The sequence below is a fragment of the Chelonoidis abingdonii genome, chromosome 18 (assembly GCF_003597395.2).
Source record: "Chelonoidis abingdonii isolate Lonesome George chromosome 18, CheloAbing_2.0, whole genome shotgun sequence".
NCBI lineage: Eukaryota > Metazoa > Chordata > Testudines > Testudinidae > Chelonoidis > Chelonoidis abingdonii.
Window position 1 is genome coordinate 766,687 of NC_133786.1, and position 10,180 is coordinate 776,866.

A 10,180-nucleotide genomic window follows, 5' to 3' on the forward strand; every position below is an offset into this window, starting at 1 on the left:
CCCGAGGACACTCTATCCAGCACGTGGCACAGGAAAACCTTAGAGTTCTGTCCATGGGCAAGTCTCTGCATACCTTGCTGAGTCACAAGGTGTATCTGCCTTCTCTGAATGGGTCGATTGTAGAGCTGATGGTCCTTAGTGGGACATCAAGCAGGCTAGGCAGAACTGACACCAACTTGTCTAGAGGGTTCCCCAGAAGCAGAGCACGAGTTTGAGATATGGACAGCATAGAACCAATATTCATAACGTCGACTACAAATATGATACATATCTAGAGATAGCATCATTATAATCAGCCTATCAGAACCTCTCTATAGACCCCTTACATGACAACCTTTCTACAGTATTGGTTGCAAATATAGAACAGTGGTCGCAAAGGTGATCTATACAGTTACAGATTATGTCAATAACGTCACAGGAGCTGACACAGCATCAGTGAGACTGATATTGGAATACTGCCTCCAGTTTTGGCATCCTCATTTGAAAAAGATGATGTGAAATTGGAGCTGGGACAGCAAAAGCAACCAAATGTTCTGAGGGCTGGACAAAAATGCTTTCCAGTGAGCTGTTGAAAGAGCTCAACCTGTTTAGCTTATCAAAAGAAGATTGAAAGGTGACTTCACTGAAATGTTGAAGGGCCTTAATGGAGAGAAAAGATTGGGTGTTAGAGGGCTTTTTAATCTAGCAGGGAAAGGCATAACAAGACCCAATGGCTGGAAGGTGAAAAGAGACAAATTCATATTACAGCTAAGGCATAAATAGTCAATAGCAAGGATGATTCACTACAGGAACAAGCTACCAAGGAAAGTGGTGGCTTTGCCATCTCCTGATGTCATTTAATGAAGACTAGATGCCTTTCTGGAATGGGTTTGCCCCCAAAGTAGCTCCTGTGTCATACAGGAGGCCTGTGATATGCAGAGGGTCAGATTAGATGCTCTAATGGTCTCTTCTGGCCATAAAGTTGACTAATTTCTGAAAAACCGAGTGTCGTATTGGGAGCAGCGTCTGATGTTTTCCTGCCTAGCCGGCTTGATGCCTAGAACGAACGCTTCTTGAGTGGGGTGATGCACAGGGAGTAGCTCAAACCTCCAGAGTGCCTGGCCAGGGTCAGGACATTGGCACAGCAGGGGAGGGGTGTGGCGGTGGCATCACAAAGGCCTTTTGCAGGACCTCAGACTATTGGTCAAAGACTATTGGTGGGGAGGTGGTGACCTCACAGAGAGATGCTGACATCAGCCAGGCAGGACAGGGGCGAGGGGCCAGGAAAACCTCAGAGACCCCTGTGGCTTTGCTTCAGCAAGTCTCCTTCTCCAGGTCTCTCTTTGAGGACTGAGAGAGTATTCGGGTTCATGGACGTGAGCGCCAGGAGGAACCTCTTTCAAGTTTTCTCCTTCCCTTTTAGTGATTTTACTAGAAAACAGCCGTCCCTGTTTAGAAGGTAAGAGCCTGCTGGAGGTTTGAAACCTGTTCAGTCTGATCCATGTGGTGAGAGTTGAATTCTAGGCATGGAAAACACGAGCTTAAGGAGGCAGAATTTTATTGTGCACCTGGGATTTTGTCCCTTAGAATCACTGGGGACATTTGGGTTTGTCCTTTTTGTTTCACCTTTTCCTCCCTCTCTCCATCTCTCCCTCCTTTGTCTTCATCTCTTGCTCCTTTTGTCCTTTCTCCTGTTCCCCTCCCAACACCAGGAGGGGGGTGTGTGTGTGTTGGTTGTGGGGTAGTGCTCTGCAGCTCCCACTATGGGAGGTCCACCGAAAAATATGGGGCTGAACTAGTGCTCGGGCAGTGATCCCCACCAGTGACCTGGGCCATCCTTTGGGCTCTCTGGTGAGAACCCTCAGCCTCCCGTCCTCATCTCTACCCTGATTGGCTGAGCAGGGGGTTATTGACAGGGAGGAGACTCAGGTCCGTGTTGTTCTCTTTTAAGACAAGGAAATAAGTTAGAACCAGTTCTGTGTTTGATGAATTTTGCTGCTTCTCTGCATTTAGTTGTCTCTGAGCAGTTCATGATTCTCTCTAACATTGCAGTTCTCCTCAAATACTTGCTGAATAATTCCTGTCACTGTTGTTGGTCTGGAGCTCATCTGAGAGCACTTTATTCAGGTCATTCAATGTCTGAAATTCAAGATCTGATGGTTAGTTTGAAAATCAGGGATCTTGTGTCCTCTTCCCCACCTCTGCCACCGACTGTGGCTGTGACCTAACAGACAAGTCAATTCTTTTTCAGCCTTGAGCTTCTCCCTCTTTCAAGTAGAGATAATAATATGATCTGCACTCCTACCTACTCTCACGGTGCATGAGAGGCGAGGGCTGGCTCCAGGTTTTTTGCTGCCCCAGCAAAAAAAATTTTGGCAGGATCCCTCCCCCAGCTCATTCCCGCCCTTTGTAACTCCCTGAAATGCCCGAGCCCTGGGCTTCCCCCCCACCTGCAGCCCCTGGGGCATCTGCTCTAGGCCTCCCCACAACTGCATGTCCCTCTGTCCAGCTCTAGGCTCGCCCCCCTCACACCCCATGCTGCCCAGCTCTGGGCTCTGCCCCCATCCACCACACCAGCTGCCGCCCCCCCAGCCCAGCCTGACTGGCTGTGTGACCTAAGACAAGTCAATTTTTCTTTTCAGCCTGGGAGCTTTCTCCTCGGTTTCGAAGTAGGGATAATAATGATCCTGCTCGACCTTACCTACCTGATGGTGGGTTGGAGGCATGGGGATCCATTGGATGAGGCTAGTCACTAGGAGTAGTGCCCATAATATGAAGATGTTCCTATCGCGTTACTCAGAGCAGATCCTATGACATAATAGAAATAGCTGAAACAGAACTCTATTTTATTTGTATTTTTTTAGATTTTGAAATTGTTAGAGCAAAGCAACGACTTAGCTCAGACTGAAGCATCTTACCTAAATGTTTGAGATGTTGCCACGGTAAGTTGTCCTCTTTGTGTGTGACGAGACATACTTTAATCACGTATTGTGGACAAACAGGAGAAGCTTTTTTTTTAGCAACAAAATCTTTTTTGCTAAGAACTTTTCATCCACACTTGCCTTATGATTTTGAGGAACAAATGGTTTAAGTCTGAATGGATTTTCTGACAGAAATGGTTCAATGAAATTTCCCCACCCATTTCGATTCCTGGGCTCTACCCGGCCTGCCAAGCGGGGGTAGGGGGGTTGTTGTCATGTTAGAACAGAGAGTCAGAATGGTGGCTTTCTTCTTTCTGGGTCTCTGCCACCGCCTTGCTCTGTGTAGGCCCTTGGGATAGGTCACTTCCCTTCTACCTTGGACCTGTGGAGTCTCCTCCCATCTGTCCAGTGAGAAACAGGGACAGTTCTCGAACCTCTGGGGCAGTCGTGAGCCTGAGTGAGAGAAGGGGCGTTGAAGCCCCTGTGTGAAGGAGAAAGGGAGTATCCCGATGTTTTAGCACCAAGGCATTCTAAAGTTTGGCTAAAGTGTCTAGGTCTGTGGAAATAAGAAATGTGTCAGGGCCTAACTTTTTTTTTTAAGTCCATTCAGGCCGATGTGTGAGTCCCTGTCTTTTCGGTGGGTACCTGGGGGGTTCTTTGCCAGCAGGAAGCAGAGGTTCCTGCTTCCATTTTTGTGGCCTAAACAAACCCAGGTGTTGTGGCCCAGTTCTCATCTGAGATCCTGAAAAAGAACATCTTCCCTCCCCAAGAACAAGACAGGACCTAATATGCTAGTTACATTTTAATAAGGACACAAAGCCTGCTCAAAACCCGGCAATCAGTGATTTGCCGTAATATTTTATTGGCCGCAGACACAAAGCGAGTCAAATTACAGTTTCTGTTCAGAGTCAGTGCACACACAAGAATCCGGAGGTTTTTAATTCTTAGGTTCTGCTGCCATTTCATTTCTGTCCTCTTCCAAGATTTATCATCGTGCAAAGCAATGCTTGGCCTTGGGAGTTGTCCCCCCGGTCCTGGCCTGCCACCTATGGGCAATTTAAAAGGGCCCAGGGACCCCCGCCACCATCACCACCAGGCACAAGTGGGCTAAGGCAGTTTCCTGCTCACCTCGCTCCGTGTGGCACGCCTACCCCCCAGAAGCAGCTGGCACGTCACTGCAGCCGGCCTGGGGTATGGGGGATCTCCCCGAGTGCCAACTCTGCCTACTGTGGCAATGGGAGCTGTGGGGTGGAGTCTGCTGGCAGGTGGTGCACAGAGACACTCCAGCCCTCCTGCTTAAAGGCTGCTTCCAGAGAGGGGTGCGGGTTTGCTTCGGGAAATCCAGTCTGAGGTAAATGCTGCACCCCTTCACCCTCTCCTGCACCCCAAACACCCTGCTCCAACTCAAACCTCATATCCATATCCAAAACTCCCTCCAAGACCCTTCCCACAACCCACTCCTGCACCCCAACCGGCTCTGACAGCCCAGACCCTGCATCCAAAGTCTTTCCCAGAGCCCATTCCCCCCTCTCCCTCCACACCCAAACTCCCTCCCAGGTGTGGGGTGGGGCAGGACTGGTCCCATTTCTGGGCACCACCAAAAAATTATACAAACTTGCTACCCCTGTCCAGCCCAACCTTCTGCTGATGCACCTCAGCCCCACACCCGTGCAGGGGTTTGATGAAGCTTTCATTGCTTAAATGCCAGGACACTGAGAGATTTCAGCTCCCCTTTGCCCAGAGGGAACCTCCACCCCACTCCCAACCAGGTTCTTGTCCATAGGATCATTGTAGGGGGGGCTGGATCCCTCTGGGTCTTTTCTCTCTCTATGACAGGCCACGGTGCAATAACTGGGGAACCTGAGCACCCAGGACCTTCTGTGGGGCTGCCATTCCCCTTCCCCTTCTGTGGTCCCATCTGTCACTGACTCCAGCCTTTTTTCTATCCATCGTCAGCACCATCCCAAGCAAGCTGCACCTGCCTCAAAAGTCCCCTGGTGGGTGTAAATCACTGACCTCTCTCCTCTTTGAGCACTGACGGCTCCTCTGTTTCCTTGTCTCTCAGGCTGTGCAGATGGGACCTTTCCCTCCAGTGCTGGAGGATTCACCCTTCTCATCTACCCTTGTCCCAAGCAGCACAGCGGGCGGGAATCTTAAACGTACTGAGCTGACTTAGGAGCAGAAAACGCCCCCCAGACCTTCCATGCAATTGTCACTTGCCCCTCACTGAGCAGGATTGAAACTCGGGTAGGGAGATGCTGGGTCACATCCGAGATGGGCATGAGCAAAGCTGCTGTGTGAAAAAAAAAGAACCTGGAGATGCTGCGGACTGAACCCAGGGCTGCATACATACAAAGCACATGCTCTACCACTGAGCTACATCCCCACCTTGGGTAGGTCCCTACTCTGAGGGCCAAACCTGCTGTGCTGGAGGTTGGTGGTTCATGGGGGACACTTTGCAGCAGGGCCGGATTCTACACAGCAGAGGAGGAGGAGAGAGAGTGCATGCCCTGGACTCAGGGTGCAGCGATACAAGACTCAGCCCTCATACTGCATTGACTGCGTGCAGGGGTGAAAGTAACTTACAGGACTTACCAGTACTGCCGGAGTTCTGAGGGGGCGTGGCCTCATCCCGAAGGGGCGTGGCCTCTCAGGATTTAAAGGCCCTGGGGCAGCAGCTGTGGCTGGGAGATCCAGAACCTTTAAATCAACCAGGGGCTCCCAGCTGAAGAGGTGGCTGGGAGCTCCCCAGGGCTCATGGGGCAAATTAAAGGGCCCAGGGCTCCGGCCACCAGGGGAACCCTGAGCTTTGTGGGACTGGGGAAGGATTTTAAAGGGCCCAGAGCTTCTGCCACTGAGGGTAGCCCTGAGACTTTTAAATCCTGGCCCCAGCCCAGCCGCTACAGCTGCAGCCAGGATTCAAAGGGCTCTGGGCTGCCCGCAGTAGCAGGGAGCTCTGAGCACTTTAAATCTCAGCTGCAGCCGGGATTCAAAGGGCTCTGGGCTGCCTGGAGCAGCAAGGAGCTCTGAGCCCTTTAAATCTCAGTCGCAGCTGGGATTTAAAGGGCTCTGGGCTGCCCACAGTGGTAGGGAGGGAGTCTGGCAGCACCACATAATGTAGCAGGCGATAGCTAACCCAGGTGGGGTACATGACCCCACACACACCTTCTGCAAGAGTTGTCTCTGAAATTAGGAAAAATCACAAGTGCAGGGCACAGCTGCACACCCAGAAGAAAGTCCAGCTCAACATGCCCAGGGTGAAAGGGGTGCTAAAGCCTGGTATCAAACCAGAAACCTTTAGATCTTCAATCTAATGCAATCCCAACTGAGCTACTTTGGCAAGGACCAGGCTAAGCATAAAGGCTTAATACACGAGCCGCAGCACATGCTGGGAAGATTTAAATCTGGATGTCACAACGCAGGAGACAAGCAGTGGACTTGGTCCGTAGGGCCAGGCTGGGGTTTCCTATATCCCATTCACTCAAGCCAGCACCTGCACCCTTGCAAGCTGTCACTGACACCCCCAGGTCGGCAAGAAAGGAGTAGCAGTTCTCACTGGAACAACCCCACCCACAGCTCACAGGCTCTTCCCAAACCTAAAACAGAAAACCATCTTGCCAGGAAGCAGCCCACTCGGACTCACCATTGCTGCTTTTCCCTCCACCCAGAACCTCACTTCTTCTCCTGGGCTGCAAGTAGCCACCCCTGGGATGCCAAGAGGCAGGCACAGGATTGTACCTCCCAGCAGCCAACTGCACTTCCATGGGTTCAACTGGCCTAATTCCTCCAGCTTCCCCAGGCTGATGTCAAGGTACTTTCTCCACTGATGTCACCACCCTCTATCATGCAGGGGTTGGGGTTATCCATGGACAGGCCAGTGGCAAAAGGAGGAGGCCTTACTGGACAGCAAGGGGAGCTGGGAAAAGGAAACCAGCATGTTTCTGCCCGGTTTGGGGCTGAGACCCTTTTGCATGTTAGGCAAACGTGATAACCACCACACTACAGAAACTCCATCATAGTGTGCTGCCCTGCCCTCAGATTCCCTGCACTTTGGTGGTGCTCACTCTGGCACACACTGAGGGGCGAACCTGGAGAAAATGGTGGCAGCTCTTCAATGGGTCAGCTGGAAGAGCAGAGAACTGGAGCAGGCACTCAGGAAGTTGTCCTTACATCACCTTTGTGCCTCCAGCTTGAGGGGAGCTTCTTTTTCTTCCCCTTGGTGAGAAAGAGCAAGAGGAGAAAGAAAGCTCAGTTGGGCCAACTGGCTGCAGAAGCCAATGCTGCTTTTTCCTGCAATGAAGCCCAAAATGAGGGACCTGCATGGGGTAAAGGCACTGCTGTATTTCCAGGAAACAGCCCACTGCTGCAGAAAGAGGGATGAAAGAGCCTGTGATTGAACCAGGGACCTTTAGATCTTCAGTCTAATGCTCACCCAACTGAGCTACTTCAGCACCCACAGGTGGGCTTTTTGGTTGCTGCTTCTCACCTTGAAGCTTATTCTCAACAAACCAGCTCTCCAGTCAACACTGGCCAATGCAAGACGGACATCGCTGCTATTTTAGCACTTGGAAATGTCATCAACTAGTCTCTGGATCTCTCAAATGCTGTGCTTCAGTTCATGGGAGAAAGGCGAGAAAAGTGACCTTTGAACAAAAGGCCTGGGGTTAACATCCTAACGCTGTCTCCTACTGTAACACTATTTAATACCGGCCCACCCTGTACTGGTGACAGGTCCATTTCTAGGGTGTTAGTACATTTCAGTTACTGTCAAAATTAAAAAGTTGCTATATGCTTAGAGGAAATGAATTTGTATTATTTGCTTGTATATGGCATGAATAAATACAGGTTTACAGAACCTAGCCTGCAAATTTATCATATTATATGACAGAGAAAATCATGCATCCAAACTGTCCATCAAAATCATGAACTGAGCTACAAATGCAATGAAAAATACAATATTCAAAAGTTTAACGTATCGGGGATGGGGGCACCGAAGACACTTCTTGCCTGTAATGCCACTTGGTCTAGGGCAGACCCTGTCAGGGAAAGCAGGACTCACATGCCTATTTTCAGGCTGTAATCTGCAGAGGCCAGAGCCCCGGGCCCTTTAAATTGCCTCCCAAGCCCCCCTAGCAGAGCCCCGGGGAGCAAATAACTGCCGTGGAACGGTCTCTCCCACGCTACGAACACAGAGCAGGGACGGCGGGAGCTTCCTTACAGTGGGGGGGACACCGTTGTCTGAACTGTGGCACTTCCATGACACCCTTTCCCCAGGGACCCACACTCAGACCACCTCTCCCACCGAGGCCACACCCACTGAACGCCTCTTCCCCCACCCCCCCAAGACTCCTCCCTTCCCCCCACTCCATCACTTGTCCTAACAGTCGGTAAAGAGTGTGGGGTCATGGCCCTCTAACCCCCCTGTTCCAGCACCCCTGACACAGAGCTAAGCAGGCAGCAGTGTGTGTGTGTGTGGGAGTATAACAATGTTTAAAAGGGAACTGGATAAATTCATGGTGGCTAGGTCCATAAATGGCTATTAGCCAGGAAGGGTAAAGAATGGTATCCCTAGCCTCTGTTCATCAGAGGATGGAGATGGGGGCAGGAGAGAGATCACTTGATCATTGTCTGTTAGCTTCACTCCCTCTGGGGCACCTGGCATTGGCCACTGTCGGTAGACAGATACTGGGCTAGATGGACCTTTGGTCTGACCCGGTATGGCTGTTCTTATGTTCTTATAGGGCACCTTCTACACGGCGACTGGGCAGTTGACTGACTTTAAATCTAGTTAGCTCTGTTGGTAGAGCATGATGCTCTTAATCCCACCATCATAAATTCAAGCCGCATGGTGGGTGGTAGACAGCCCTTAGGTGTCACTCTTCTGCTAATAGTCACAGATCCAAAATGAAACAAACCTTCTATGCTCTTTGGCAGGTCATGTTTCTTCTTCTCTCTGAGCTTCACTAAAACATGAAGAGAGAACAAACTGACATTTGCATCCTATGTTAAGAGAGTATTTTCTCCTCTTCCATTGTACCCCAGGCAAGAAGAGGGGATAATAACCATTTAACGGATGTCTGCAAAGAGACCAGTTTGGTCATTATAAATAGGACGATGATCAATTGTTCTCCATGTCCACTGACGGTAGGACAAGAAGTAATGGGCTTAATCTGCAGCCAGGGAGATTCACATTAGATATTGGGAACAGCTTTCTAACTCTGAGGGTAGTTAAGCTCTAGGCTCCCAAGGTGTGTGTGGAGTCTCTGTCCTCGGAGGTTTTTAAGAACAGGTTGAACAAACCTCTGTCAAGGATACTCTGCATATACTTGGTCCCATAGACAGCCTGCTCTGGCTCTGCTTCCCTCCTTCTGCTCCCTGCCTGGGCCGACTGCTGTGGGCACTTGACCCCACATGCCCCCGAGGCATCGTCTCTGCTTGGTCCTGCCTCAGCAGAGAGGGCTGGATTCATGACCTCTCCAGGGCCCTAGCAGCCGTACAGCTCTACAATTCGATGCCATCGCAATACAATATAAACAACAACAAAAGTGGGAAACACCCCAATCTAACATCCAACAATTCAGCGTGAACTGACATTCCACAGCACAAAGTGACAACACGTCGGAGTGCAAAGCCGACCTCTCCTTTTGAATTTAAAGCTCCATGAAAGGAAAAAAAAATAACGAGGAAGAAAGCATAGAAGCTACGGATGTATTTGAGAAAGGACTTGGAGTGATAAAAGACCAAGGGAGAAAAAGCAGCACTGTTTCTACTTGGTTTTGAACCAGGGACCTTGTGTGCATGAGGCAAATGTGATAACCACTACACTACAGAAACAAGCTTCTGTCAGTTTTGGAGCTCTTTTCTAAGGCTTTCTCAGTAGCTGCTACACCAGCTGATTTGCCTTTGAAGAACAGGGAAACAAAGGGCATCAAGAACATATGTTTTTTGGATGAGCCAAGAAAAGAGATTAGCATTGTCCCCCTCAGGTAGGCCCTGTTCAATTCCAGATCAGAAAACAAAACTCTTGTGCAAGAATATCCAAAAAATGTTGTGTTTCACTTCACTTCAGAAGGACAGTTGTGTGGCAATTAAATGATGACCCTAACATTTCATAAAAGCAAATAACGCTAAACACAATAGTGTGGGAAATACAGATGTATCTGAGAAAATGGCTTGGAATGAAGAAAGACAAAAATTGATCGGTTGAGAGAACAGGCCCTGTTTCCCCTCTGGTTTGGAGCTTCTCTCACAACTAGTGTAATAGAAAAGCTAAGCAAATG